The following is a 12,568-nucleotide window of genomic DNA, read 5'->3' as shown; positions in this document are numbered from 1 at the left end:
CTCTGCTCTCAAAATCTTTTTTTTTTCTTCTTTTTTCTTTTTTTTTTTATTATTTGTTCGGCTCGGTGAACAAACACTAACCTGGAGCAAGTTAGCGTCTAGCCGGTAAGCTCGAAAAAGGGCTGCAGGCTTGCTCTCCATTGTTCGGCTGCTCCCGCACACTGTCTGTACACTGTGTCCCCATGGCTGAGGCAGACATGGAGGATAGACAGACAGACAGACAAACAGACAGACAGACAGACAGACAGACAGACAGACAGACAGACAGACAGACAGAGGCTGGTGTTGACTGATTTTTTTTTTTTTTTTTTTTTTTTTTTTTTTTTTTTTTTTTTTTTTTTTATGTGGGCCAATCACTATTGTCTTATGATGCAGTTTGCATCTGGACCGCCTGATCTGATCTAACGTTTCATACAGATTTAACCTGTGTTATCTTGTGATGCCGCTTCAGGTGCGTCAGTCACTAGAAAGTAATTACACCTGCTTCATGCATCAGCTTTTTTGTGGCTCTAAATATTGGCTTTTCCTGCAGCAGTTGACTGTGAATGCCTGCAGGCAGCTGTTGATTGATGTAATCCCTTTTAAAGGTGAACCTTTGTTAAGGTGGACTGAGGAAGGTGCCCAGCGGATGACTTAAACCTGGTCAACAGGGCAGTTCAGGTGTGTGTGTGTGTGTGTGTGTGTGTGTGTGTGTGTGTGTGTGTGTGTGTGTGTGTGGAGGGTACGGTGATCTGGGTGGGTTTGCTGCAGGGTTACGCCCAAACCGCATCAAGAAGATGTTTGAGGGATAAAACGCAATTGGATCAAAATTAAAGTTGAAGTATTGATCGGAGACGTCGATCAGTGCGTTTTTTGAAAAAAGGAAAAGAAGAAAAAAGAAAAAGAAAAAAAGAAAAGGGGATCGAGCGAGGAGGTGACAGACAGTTGGCGATGAGCCGAGGCGTCTCTTTGTGGCGGCGGCGGGGGGTGCTGAGTTTACAGTAACCATTCTGCAGCTTTTTCTGCCACTCCCTTCAACGCACAGCTCTGCTCTCGGCTGCAGGCGGGAGAAACACACGCATCAGTAATCAGAGCTGGTCAGTGTGTGTGTGTGTGTGTGTGTGTGTGTGTGTGTGTGTGTGCTTCCTACAGTAGCTGTCAACATATATGTGTGTGTGTTTAGCAGTGCTTCACACTGCAGAGGGGTTTACTACCCCTACTCCTTCCTTGCAGCCTCGTCGGTGAATGAATGGAGATGGCGTTTGCAGCGCCACCTGTCCCCCTCCCACGCTGGCTAACGCCCACCACCTATGGCACCGGAGAGCCGTTAGAGGAGGAGGTCATTTTTGGAATAGTTGCACACCTGTGGCCTATTTACTCGCCACATAGCTGAAATTGCTGAGGCACCTCTCTCAGTGCTGTAGCCTGGCCGACTTTAAGAGATTTAGAATTTGGGGCAGATCCAGTACTTTCATCATTTTTCTTGTTATGTGTTTTTTTTTTTCCCCCACTCAGTCTGTGTATCAGCTGCCAAACTGTACACCGTGTCGTCTGCAATCTGCGCCTGTTTTAAATGTGCTGGTGGGGCGAGGGATGAGTATGTTTTCCGTATGATTTGTCTGCATTTGTGCGTGTGTGTGTGTGTGTGTTTGTCCTTCCTGACTCTGGCTAAGGCCAGTTTAAAGGAGCTTGGGGATTGTGCGCAGCCACATCACACCAGCAGATTAACCAGACTACACACTAAGCTCATTAATCTGAGAGAGACTAATGTCACCAACAATGTGTCAGCAGTCACACACACATACACACACACACACACACACACTTCAAACTGATCCTTTTTGTCTTTATCAAACTGAGAGCCAGGTATTGATGACTGGAGGCCGAGGCAGAGCCCGTCCTCCTCTCTTCCAGGTCATGTTGGATTTAAAAGACGGGCTGGAAATCCCCTGATGAATCAACGTTTAACACTTTGCTGCCACATCAACCAAAAAGCTGCAAATGTTGGGTTTTTTTTGGACGTTTGAAGGAAAAGAGCTTAAGCTTGTTCGCTGCGGCTCGCATATTGGATCTTTTTTTTTTTTTTTTGATACCAGGAAGCTGAGCAGATGTGTGTCTGACGTCTGGTTTCTTTTCGTTTTTTAAACTGAGCTGATTTTGAAGGACTGACTCTTTGACTGTTTCTGAGTTCTTTAAGAAGACGTTAAATCATGTGCTCTCTGGCTTTTCTCACATTTTTGTACCAGTCTTTGGTTTAAAGCTGCAACAGTTAGCTTATTTAATGATCAGCTGATCGACAGAAACTTGATTGGCAATTATTTTGGTGATCATTTAATCCTTTCAGTCATTTTATGAAACAAAAATACCAAAGCTTTTCTGCTCCTGACTGGATATGTTTGGGTTTTGAATTGTTTGTCAGATTAAACAGAACAACAGATGGAATTCTGGGAAATTAAAACATGCATTTTCCTATTTTCAGACATTGTACAACAAAACAATTAACGGACTAACTGAGAAAATAATCAATAGATTAATCAATAACGAAAATTATTTTCAGGGAAACGGAAGTGTCACAGCAGCAACAGGAAGTGAACATTACAGATAAATAATCTTTAGAGTGGAAATAATTAGCTGATTGATCGACAGAAAAATAATCAGCAGCTATTTTGACAATCAATTATTTAATTTGGTTTTAATTGGACTGACAAAAGAAAAAAATTGGAAGACGTCACCCTGGACTTTATATTATTCTATAACTGTCATTATTTTACTAAAACAATTGGCACATTAATCAATTAAAACAATAATATGTTGTATGTTTGGCAGCTTTAAATTTGACTATAATTATATAATACAGTATATAATAGAATTTAGAAGAGGATAAGTTAAATTTTTGAGTATCACAGCAGTACAACATGGCTGTCTGAGGACACAGGACACCACCCTCCACCAAATCCCATTCACAGTGTAGCTTTTGTATTTATTATTATTGTAACATCCTTGTCTCCTGACTGATTTGTGACTGAACGTTTATGTCTGCTCGTCTCTGTCAGCTTCCTGTGCTTGTTGTAGCTTCATGTCTTGTGTATCTGCATCTTCTTGTGCATTTGTGTAAGAGAAGTCACAGTCCATGTGTGTCAGGACAGACCTGGTCAATAAAGTTGATTTAAAATTTTTAATTTTTAATAGGTTTGTATTTAACACATAGCACCTTTAATTTGTTTCGTTCTTTTTGTTAGTTGTAGATTTTTTCCTGCTTTATGTTGTGTGCAGTAGACACTGAGGCATCAAAGAAAATACTATTTTCTTTACTATTAAATGCTCATGTAAACTATGAAGCATCTCTTCAATTTACAGAAATACTGTCTTCATTATTTTCTTACATAAGACTGCAATATGCAAACAATGTCAAACCGACTGTAAGCCAAGCTGCAGCGCTTATTTCCTGCTTGGATCTCAGCACGACATTGTGATATATACAGTAACATGACCTGTGGTGACCTGCCTGACAAACTCAGAGCAGGAGAATCAGTCATTTCTCACTCGTTACTTTATTCCTGACATTTACTTTCAGCTCTCTTCTTCTATACTTTACTTCATTTGTCTGACCTGTGACTTGAATGTTTCATATTGTCAGTGTTAATGTGTAAAATGTCATAATGAAATAAATTTCCATTTGTAAGTTCTGTTTTTACGTACATGCAGAATGTCATAATATCCTCTTCATCTCAGTGACACTGGATTTTATTTATAGTTTATATTAGTGAAAATAAACGGTGAATTATTCAGATGCTTCCTATATGTTATATTATGAATTAAGCAGTTTGTGATTCATGAGAAGATGTGGCGAAATTAGTGTTTTGTTTTCTGAACTATATCAAATTTTCCTTAGTTATCATAGTGTTTTGTGTTTTAGTTCGCATTTTACTGCGTCATTACTAATGATTACACAACTTTCTAATATTTCATAATAAATATAGGAGTGATGTAAGAGTCCAGTGCTGTCTTCAGATGCGTGGTGTCGAGATAGAGACATCTTACAGTTGTGTCTAAATAAAGTCTCTTCACTGCTGTCATTTCATCATTATCAGTTCTTTCCACTGTCGTGTTTATTAATAGAAGCTGTGATTTTTGTCGTCTGACATGTTTTACATTTTATCTTTGGAGGTATTTTTAAACCTTTTTTTTTTTTGAATTCTTGAATCTGTTTCAACAAGATGAAATCCTTGGCGTGATGTGTGTTTCTGCAGAGCTGCCAAGATGTATTACAACTGACATTATACACAAATGGACCTAAATAAAGACATTCACAGAGAAAACAACTGACAAGCAAGTTCTCTGAAGTCAATGTGCTTCCAGAAATTAGTCCATGTGATTTGAAATTAAATGTAAGCATTTGTGTATGGTTATTTGTTAAGTGGGTTACAATACCACAATAATACATTATTAATTAATGCATGTCATGGTGATTACCTCACATAAATACTGTAAATATTTAATTAGTTATGCAAATAAACATTTTATTTGAAGTATGCAAATATCTTAAAGTGTTTTTAATGTGTTCACACAGTCGTTCTGTTGATGTGCTGTACAGTGTACGTGAGGTTTGTCCTGACACAGTTGTTCAGCAGCTTTGTCTTTCTCTCTCTTACAGCTCATTAAAACGGGTCGGGACATGTCGACGAATGATCCATGAACATGAGACGATCCAACAACCACACTGAAACTTACATACACGCACTTTTGTGATTATTGACCGACTGATGATCTGACATCTACCTAAAGAAATAAATTAGTTTCTTAAAGTGTCTCCAGTGCTGTTATAGAAACATGTTTTCCACAATAATTTAAATGTCTTTCTATTGTAATACAAACATAATTTGATGCTAATAAAACATTAATTAAATTGCTCTTCTGTTGTGTTATTTCGAGAAATACATTCAAGTTCTATGCTAGCATTTTGTCATGTATGCTAGCTCTACTGTATGTGTTGGCATGGCTAAGAGTTAGCAAGTTAGCACCTATTCAACATTCCAATAGTTTTCACGGTTTGTGCTAACACATGCTAACATCATGCTGAGTGACAGTTAGCTCCATGCTAACATTTAGCTATAGTGCGTTACATGCCATACTAACACTTTAGCATACACTGTGATGAATACGACACTTAACCATTTTAGCTTGCTCCTTGCTAAGTAACAGTAGGCTTGCTAACATTTTAGCACACAGTATGCTAACTGATACTATGGATCATACTAATATAATAAACAATGCTATGTGATAGTCCACTACATGCTAACATTTTAGTATATACTACTCAGGGAAATACTGCCTCATGCTAACATATTAGCACGGAGTATGTTAACTGATACAAGGGATCATACTCGTATAACAATGCTATATGATAATCCATTGCATGCTAACGTTTTAGCATACCCTACTTTGGGAAATATTCCCACATGCTAACATTTTAGCATACAGAGTGGTATACTAACGCTTTATAACATACTTTATGTAAGAGCTGACTCTCACAAGGCCAAGAGTCCACCTGAATTTTGTCAGCAACAGCGTGTTAGGATGTTAAACACAAAGCTGCCCGTGATAGGAGTAGAGAGGGATAATAAAAATGGCGGACAGCGGATCTCGTGCCTGATGTTTGCTCAGACGCTCCTGAATGAAGTTTTTAAAACTACTTTTGAACCAGATGCAGGTACAACCTCCTGTGCCGAGTGTCCCTGCTGACAGTGCTGTCAACAGTCCAGCAGGAGGGACCCTCTGCAGACTTAAGTGTGGGACAGCTGCTCTGCAGGTGAACTGGACGGACATTAACTGTGTCAGGGGAATAATATACATCTGTAATAATTATCCCTTTTTATAAAAAAAACCCCCAAAATATCTACAGATTAAAAAAACAAAAAACCATGAAACAACATTGTGTTTTTGTGGCATCCATTTAACCCCAGACTGCCTCCTCTACGTCAGTGATTCACCACATTTCCAAGAATTACTTTCAACACTCAACAGTTCCTGTCTGGACCTGTCACAGGCAGCTTTTGTTTTTACATTCGATAGAGTGATAACAACAGGAATATGGGCATATAGAGCTGATACAGTAAGAAACTTAGTCACTTCAGCAAATAGAGAGATTTAAGAATTAACTGTGAAAAATCAACAAAACATTTTCTTTAGCTGTGTTGCATTATGAACAACTAGAAGAAGTTGGTAGTTTTCTCTTCTTTCTAAGATGGATTTGTGCATTTTATGGGAAATTAATCATTACAGAAAGAAGCTCTGACGTTCATTGTGTGTTTCTGATCAACTGAAAGGTTTTTTGAAAGGTCTCTACACAACATCATTTAACCAAATTTGGCCAAATGTATCATGGGAAGAAGAAAATTACACTACATATAAACGGATCACAGACTTGGACATTTTGTTTTGATTTTTTTATAAACATACACTACTGTTTATTGCGTTGCAGTACGCTCAATGTCATATTTGCAAGAGTAATCTCACTCTAAAACTATTACACTGCCTTTCTGTGTCAGGCTTAATGTATTTAGCTACAATAGTACCGAATGTAAAATGTCTTGGAAGCTACAGGTAGCAGCATGAGCTCCAGTCTTTGAATTTGTAAAAGAGAAATTAAATTCAAATTCAAAAGCTAAATTAAAATTGTATCTGTTTCATGTGTAAATCCTTCTTTTTGATTATGTTTATGTCAGTATACAATTTATTTAGAAGCTTAAGTTCAAATTAAATTGTAAAATGTAAATGTTGAATATCTTCTCTGTTTGGTTTTTGAGGTAAAAGTGAATGGATTATGATCCAATTCTAGTTTGTGTATAAAAACGTGTAACCTATTTAAAAATCTACTAAATGAAGAACTTATTCAGTGGTAAAACTGTCATAAATGATTTGAGTTTATATTTTCTGCTGATTAACAGGTAAGTTTATCAGAGAACAGAAAAATGTTTGAAAATGACAAGATAAAGGAGATGATCCTGTAATAATTTAAAGACATTCTCAGATAGAAAAAGGCAAGTAAATTATCATGAATACTATTATAAATTAAAATCTGATGCCAAGTTTAGTTTGTTTAAACTTGAATTAAGTGCTGAATAAACCGGTGTTTATGCTACATACTGTACAATGATTTCTCGACCTTGACTTCTTAGTTTATTGTGTGTGTGTGTGTAGTCTCTGGTTATACAACACAGTTTTATGAACAAACAAAAATAAACCCGTATTTTACAGCCAGAGAAACTGCTTGGTTTTTCATAGGATGTGATGAATCACGGTTTTTGAAAATTATGTCTCAGTTCCCACTCTGACTATTTTCCGTTCCTGTCAAATATGAAAGTTGTGAGATTTAATTTAATTATGTTTCACATCAAACATCTTCAACATGATCAAGTCCGTTTGAGTGTTGGGAGAGAGACGTAAAGGCAGAGAGAGAGAGAGAGAGAGAGAGAGAGACTACACTGACAGCACAAAGCTGAGTCTCTCGCTCTCTCTATCCCTCCATCTCTCGCTCGCTCCGTCTGTAAATCCATGCTGAAATTTGGCTCACACACTTTGGAGCTCTCTGCAGCCAGAAGTAGGCCAAAAGCCATGTGAGGACAGGGCTCAGAGAGAGACAGAGGGAGAGACAGAGCGAGGCAGGGAGGGAGAGACAGGCAGCTGAGGGAAAACCACTGAAAGGAGACGACAGAGGACATGAAGACCGATAATATTTGTGTTATTTCACACCATTAAACTGGATTCATATCTTGATTTTTGCCAACTCATCTTTGAGATTACACAATTTTTAAATGACGATTATGATCTTAATCTTAATTTTAATGAAAAGCAGCATTTAGATAACAATATCAAGGATATCAGTTCTGCACTGAAATGAATACTAATGATATTTCATGAGACAGTTCAGGTCTGTAATATTTCCCCAGTAGCTGTTGAACATATTTAGAAAAATCTTTCTGGTCCAAACTCTGTAAAACAATATAAATTTGATAAATATGTAGTTAAATATTTTCATATTTGTGTGAAATTGGATCAAACAAACCAACATATGACAGTCAACAACAGTTGTGTTTAGGGAGGGAACTGCAGCACACTGAGGGGTTCTGTAAACTGGGTACAGGATATATTTCTTTGTCCTCGGCTCAGTGTTTAATTCTTCTGCATCTGTTGTTCAAACGAGCAAAAATGCAAAAAAAACCAATAACAAAAAAGAAATAAAGAAATAAAGTGTGAAGTATTGGATGAGCATTAAACTGGTGCACATTCTGTGTTGTGGTACAAAATGCTCAATTGTTCTATTAATTCTTTGTGCCTTTTTTCAAATATTAAAATAACAATTCTTGTAATTATGAAATATACGTGATTTTAATTTGAAGGATCTTAAAACATGTTAATTGATAAACTCATCCCTGTGCAGTTAAAAAGACTTTGATTCCTAAAGACTTCACATGTAAATAATAATAAATCATGAATATTTATTTGTTGTTTTCTTGTTTATGCTTTTCAGCGTTTCCCGATCCTGAGATTAAATTGTCAAACTTTTCTTTTGTCAAACTTTTCTTTATATATTTTACCTCTGCAACATATTTTTCTGTAAAAAACAAAACAAAAACTGCAATTCATCCTCCTCAGGTAACAAAGTTCACAGAGTTAAATAAAGGTCCTAAAATGGTCAAATCTCCTGAACACATCTCCACCTGTCTACTGATCCTTCATATGTACAGCAGCTTTTTGTGAATATTTAATATTTAATACTTAAAGTTTGGTTTGAATAAATAACATAAACTGAAGCTCATCAACAACTGATTCGATTTGTAAAATTTGAGATTGTTTAAATTTCCCTTTAACAGTATAAAAGACATGTTTGAGTCCCCTGATTTTTTATGAAATGAGCACAATGTCTTTAAATGTTAGACCCTGCTCGGATTGTTTTTTCTGTGTTCACAGATGTTTTCACATATTAATTAGAATATAGGCCATTATATTTGGAGCTGTCACAATATCAGACTTTCACTACGTTATTATTTGCTAAAAGAATTCACAATAACAAATAGAAAATTTGAAAACAACAATAATAATAATAATAAAGCTTTCAGTGGAATTCATCTTTAACTTTGTTTATCATGAGTTTTGTTTCTTTTTTATCAAACGAATTAAGACTCAAATATGAGAGCAGGGAGGTGGAGAGAGTCTGCAACTATAACTGTAGATAAGCAAACAAGAACAACAATTATACTAAACGCACAGAGAAATGACAAACAGATGAACTGATAAACAAAAGATCTGCCATGAACATGATGTCAATATTTCAATTTTAAAATATCATCTTTTTCATCGATATCTGCCTCTGCTCTCTGAAGTTGTCTCAACGGGGACTGACTGTTAATTTAACTTTCTTTTGTTCATAATTATGTCCACGCCTCGGGCTGTGACTGAATTACAGGAAGACAGTGCTGATGTCCTGAAGACAGGAGCAGAAGCCCGTCAGAGGGTCATCGGTGCTGCCCAGAAGATCATCAGCTGCTCACCGACCTCTGTGGAGGACTGATTACAGCTGTGGCTGTCTGGGCAGAGCAGCGCAGCCGTCACACTCAAAGACCCCTCTCACCCCGGACATCATCCGTCTCACCTGCTGCCCTACGGTCGACGCTTCGGGTCCGACTGAACAGACAGCTTCTACCACAGACAACTGAACACTGCCAAACACAAACACTGACACTGTGTGACTACAGTTACATTTACAGCACACTGCACAGATGTTTACATTCCAGCTGCACCTCTGTATGTGCCCTACATGAACAAAGGATGACTGTAACTCAGAAAATGTGCAATAACTCAGCAGCTTTTTCATCATATTGTATTGTTTTATATCTAATTGTTTTACAGGTTACAGTAAATACATACATTTTATTTATCTATTCTGCACTTTAAATAAGTTTAGTTTGAACTATTTTCTATTTGTACTTGCTGTTTGTTGAGTGAATCTGGACTCCTACTCAATTTTGTTGCAGCGACAATAAAGGATTCTACTCTTGACTTTACCATTTTATAATACTCTATAACATTAAACAAAGTAGTTTTACTTGTATAAACATGAAGAAAAATAATTGTCATATTATTCAGTAAATAAAGGAGGAACATGATCTTTATAGTTTTTATTATGGTCTACAACATCTTTGTTTAAGAGCTCATTTTCATTTCACTAAATTAAAAAGTTCCACATTTTCTTCTTCTTCCTGTGTTTTATTTGAAGTGTTGATCCATAAGAAGATATATTTGTGGTTTTAAGAACCAAAAACCATCTCAGTGTTTACATCTCTCCTCTCTCAGGCTTCTCTCTGGAGCTCTAGTAACAACAGGTCGGTGAGCCAATCAGAAGAGAGGAGGCTCTGAGCCTCTCTTCTGATTGGCTGACTGTTTTCTGAGTGATGGAATAAAAAATATGGCAGATTTCAGGTAAAAACAACCAAATCCTGCAAAGTTGGATGGTGGATCCGGGTGGGTGGGGCTTGGGGCATGGCTGAGAGTTTGTTGTGACATCACAAAGTTACAGGAAGTCCTGACGGCTGGTTTTAAGGCTCAGTTTCTGAATACAGGCTGTGTGCATTTCTCTGTGGACTGAGGCTTTGATACTTTCACAGTATTAATATAGAACCTAGACCTGATCTATAATCACACTACACATGGACAGAGACCTTTGGACTATATGGACCTTTAAATTATTTCAACACAGTTCAATTAATGACTTATTCTTTTCCTTTATAGTATCTTACATACATATTTTAGTCAGCACTTTAATTTGACTGTGAAAAAAAGCTGTTTTTTTTTTGTTTGTTTTTAAGTTTTAATTGTGAAAGTCAAACTGTGTTGAAAACATGTGTTGTAACAATAATAATGTCAGTACAACATGTAGTTTTTGGCCTCAGCAACTGAAGGACCTCGAGCTGATAGAACCATGTCATTATCTCCTGGATGTTTCCATTAAACCTTCCAGAGACAATGAGCTGAACTGGCCGAGCAGTGGCTCTTTGTTCTGGTGCAAAATTACTCTGGACATCCTGCACAGCACAGTACGAACCTCCACGTGTTTATCTATTCATTTAAGCAACAGATGAAATGAAATCCTAAACACATACAGTATATTCACTCATCTCAAGGTGAATTGCATACAGTACGAATATTGAATACATGTATATCCTTTTTTTTTTTTTGTTATGATCCGTTACACGTGTTCAGTCACAGAGGGTTTTGAAACAGTTTAGGCTGAGTGCTGCAGTTAGTGGCCAACAATGACATAGACGCTGGCCGGGGACAGTTCTGGCACTCGGTGCTCAGTTACAGCAACATGTCACCAGTCACGTCAAGACAGTTTCTGGCTGAGTTTTGAACTGTTACCATTACAAAAATAGAGCTCCCTGTACCCTACCATGAGGTATGTGGAATAATATCAATGTAAGGAGATTTTTTTTCAATATTTCATCCATGTTTTCAAACACATGTGAGCCGGATCTGGGCCAATTCTGACACTTGCAGCCGCTATCTTTACTTTTTCTATCTGTTAAATGTGTGGTGATTCACTTCGCCTCTGAATTCTTCACAAATGAACAACCAAGTGCCTTTTCCTGAAACAGCCTGTCCAGACGTAATACCTAAAAAGACGTCCTTCTTGCTTCTCATCGAAGTTCACTCCCCCCTCCCCCCCTCCCCCTCTCCCCTTTCTGGCTTTCAAGTAGTTGCAGGGGCTCTTCTGGACGTTAAATACAGCTTTCATTTCAGCCAGTTCCCACTGTAATGAAACTGTAATGATGCCCATTCACTGCTGCCGGCCCTGCCAGAACAAACCCATTGACCTCGAGGTAGAGCATGGCATGAAGGCCCCATCCCTCCTGCTCTGAGTGGGGCACTGGAGAGGGACACCTGAAGCCCCCGTGCTCAGGCATTCACGCTCTCAGGAGCTGGGCCGAGAGGGAGGAGCGGAGGGAGATAGAGAGATAGACAGGATGGGAGAGGAGAGAGAGGAAAAACAAGAGGGAGATATTTCCACCTCAACCCAAATACCACCCACCCCTCATATCTTATTTCTCATCCACTGCCCCCTCCCATCCTCTCCACATTTCTCTCTCCGGCCTTTTTCTCTCTCTCTCTCTCTCAGGACGAACACAGCTGAAAATCCTTAGAAGTATGTATGCGTGCACGTGCGTATGTATACTATGCGTACAGTGGTGGGCAGTGATATTTTCCATGTACTCTATAGGACTAGCAGGCGTATCCATTTCAAACTGAATGGCTGCTTTAACTTCCATAATGATTCCACCCTGGTTTTCTCTGAGCAGAGGCTCCAACACTTACTGTGGACTGTACGCACTGTTTATTGATCTATACTTCATATTCTATATTGGAGACTCTACATTCTCCACACCTAAATTCTAATGTCTAATCTAATTATTTATACATGTAACATTATAGTAAAAAGGTAGAAATGCAATGTAGAGTTATTATGTTACAGTAAAGGAGGCAGGTGATCTCATTAAGAAATAAAGTTTGTTTTTTTTGTTTTTTAAAAAAG

The 12,568-nt window shown here is 37.8% G+C and overlaps 1 long non-coding RNA gene across 1 annotated transcript in view; it reads left to right on the top strand.

The window, feature by feature from the left end:
- The window catches only part of LOC111234793, a 104,745-nt gene extending 99,887 nt beyond the window's left edge, over positions 1-4,858 (top strand). The window contains exon 4 of the long non-coding RNA XR_002665656.1: positions 4,634-4,858. This is a non-coding gene — a long non-coding RNA (uncharacterized LOC111234793). The remainder of the gene's footprint in view (positions 1-4,633) is intronic.
- The last annotated feature ends 7,710 nt before the right edge of the window (positions 4,859-12,568 follow it).

The sequence above is a fragment of the Seriola dumerili genome, unplaced genomic scaffold (assembly GCF_002260705.1).
Source record: "Seriola dumerili isolate Sdu_G_001 unplaced genomic scaffold, Sdu_1.0 BDQW01000458.1, whole genome shotgun sequence".
Lineage (NCBI taxonomy): Eukaryota > Metazoa > Chordata > Actinopteri > Carangiformes > Carangidae > Seriola > Seriola dumerili.
The sequence above is the reverse complement of the archived record's forward strand: the minus strand, read 5'-3'. Positions and strand labels throughout refer to the sequence as shown.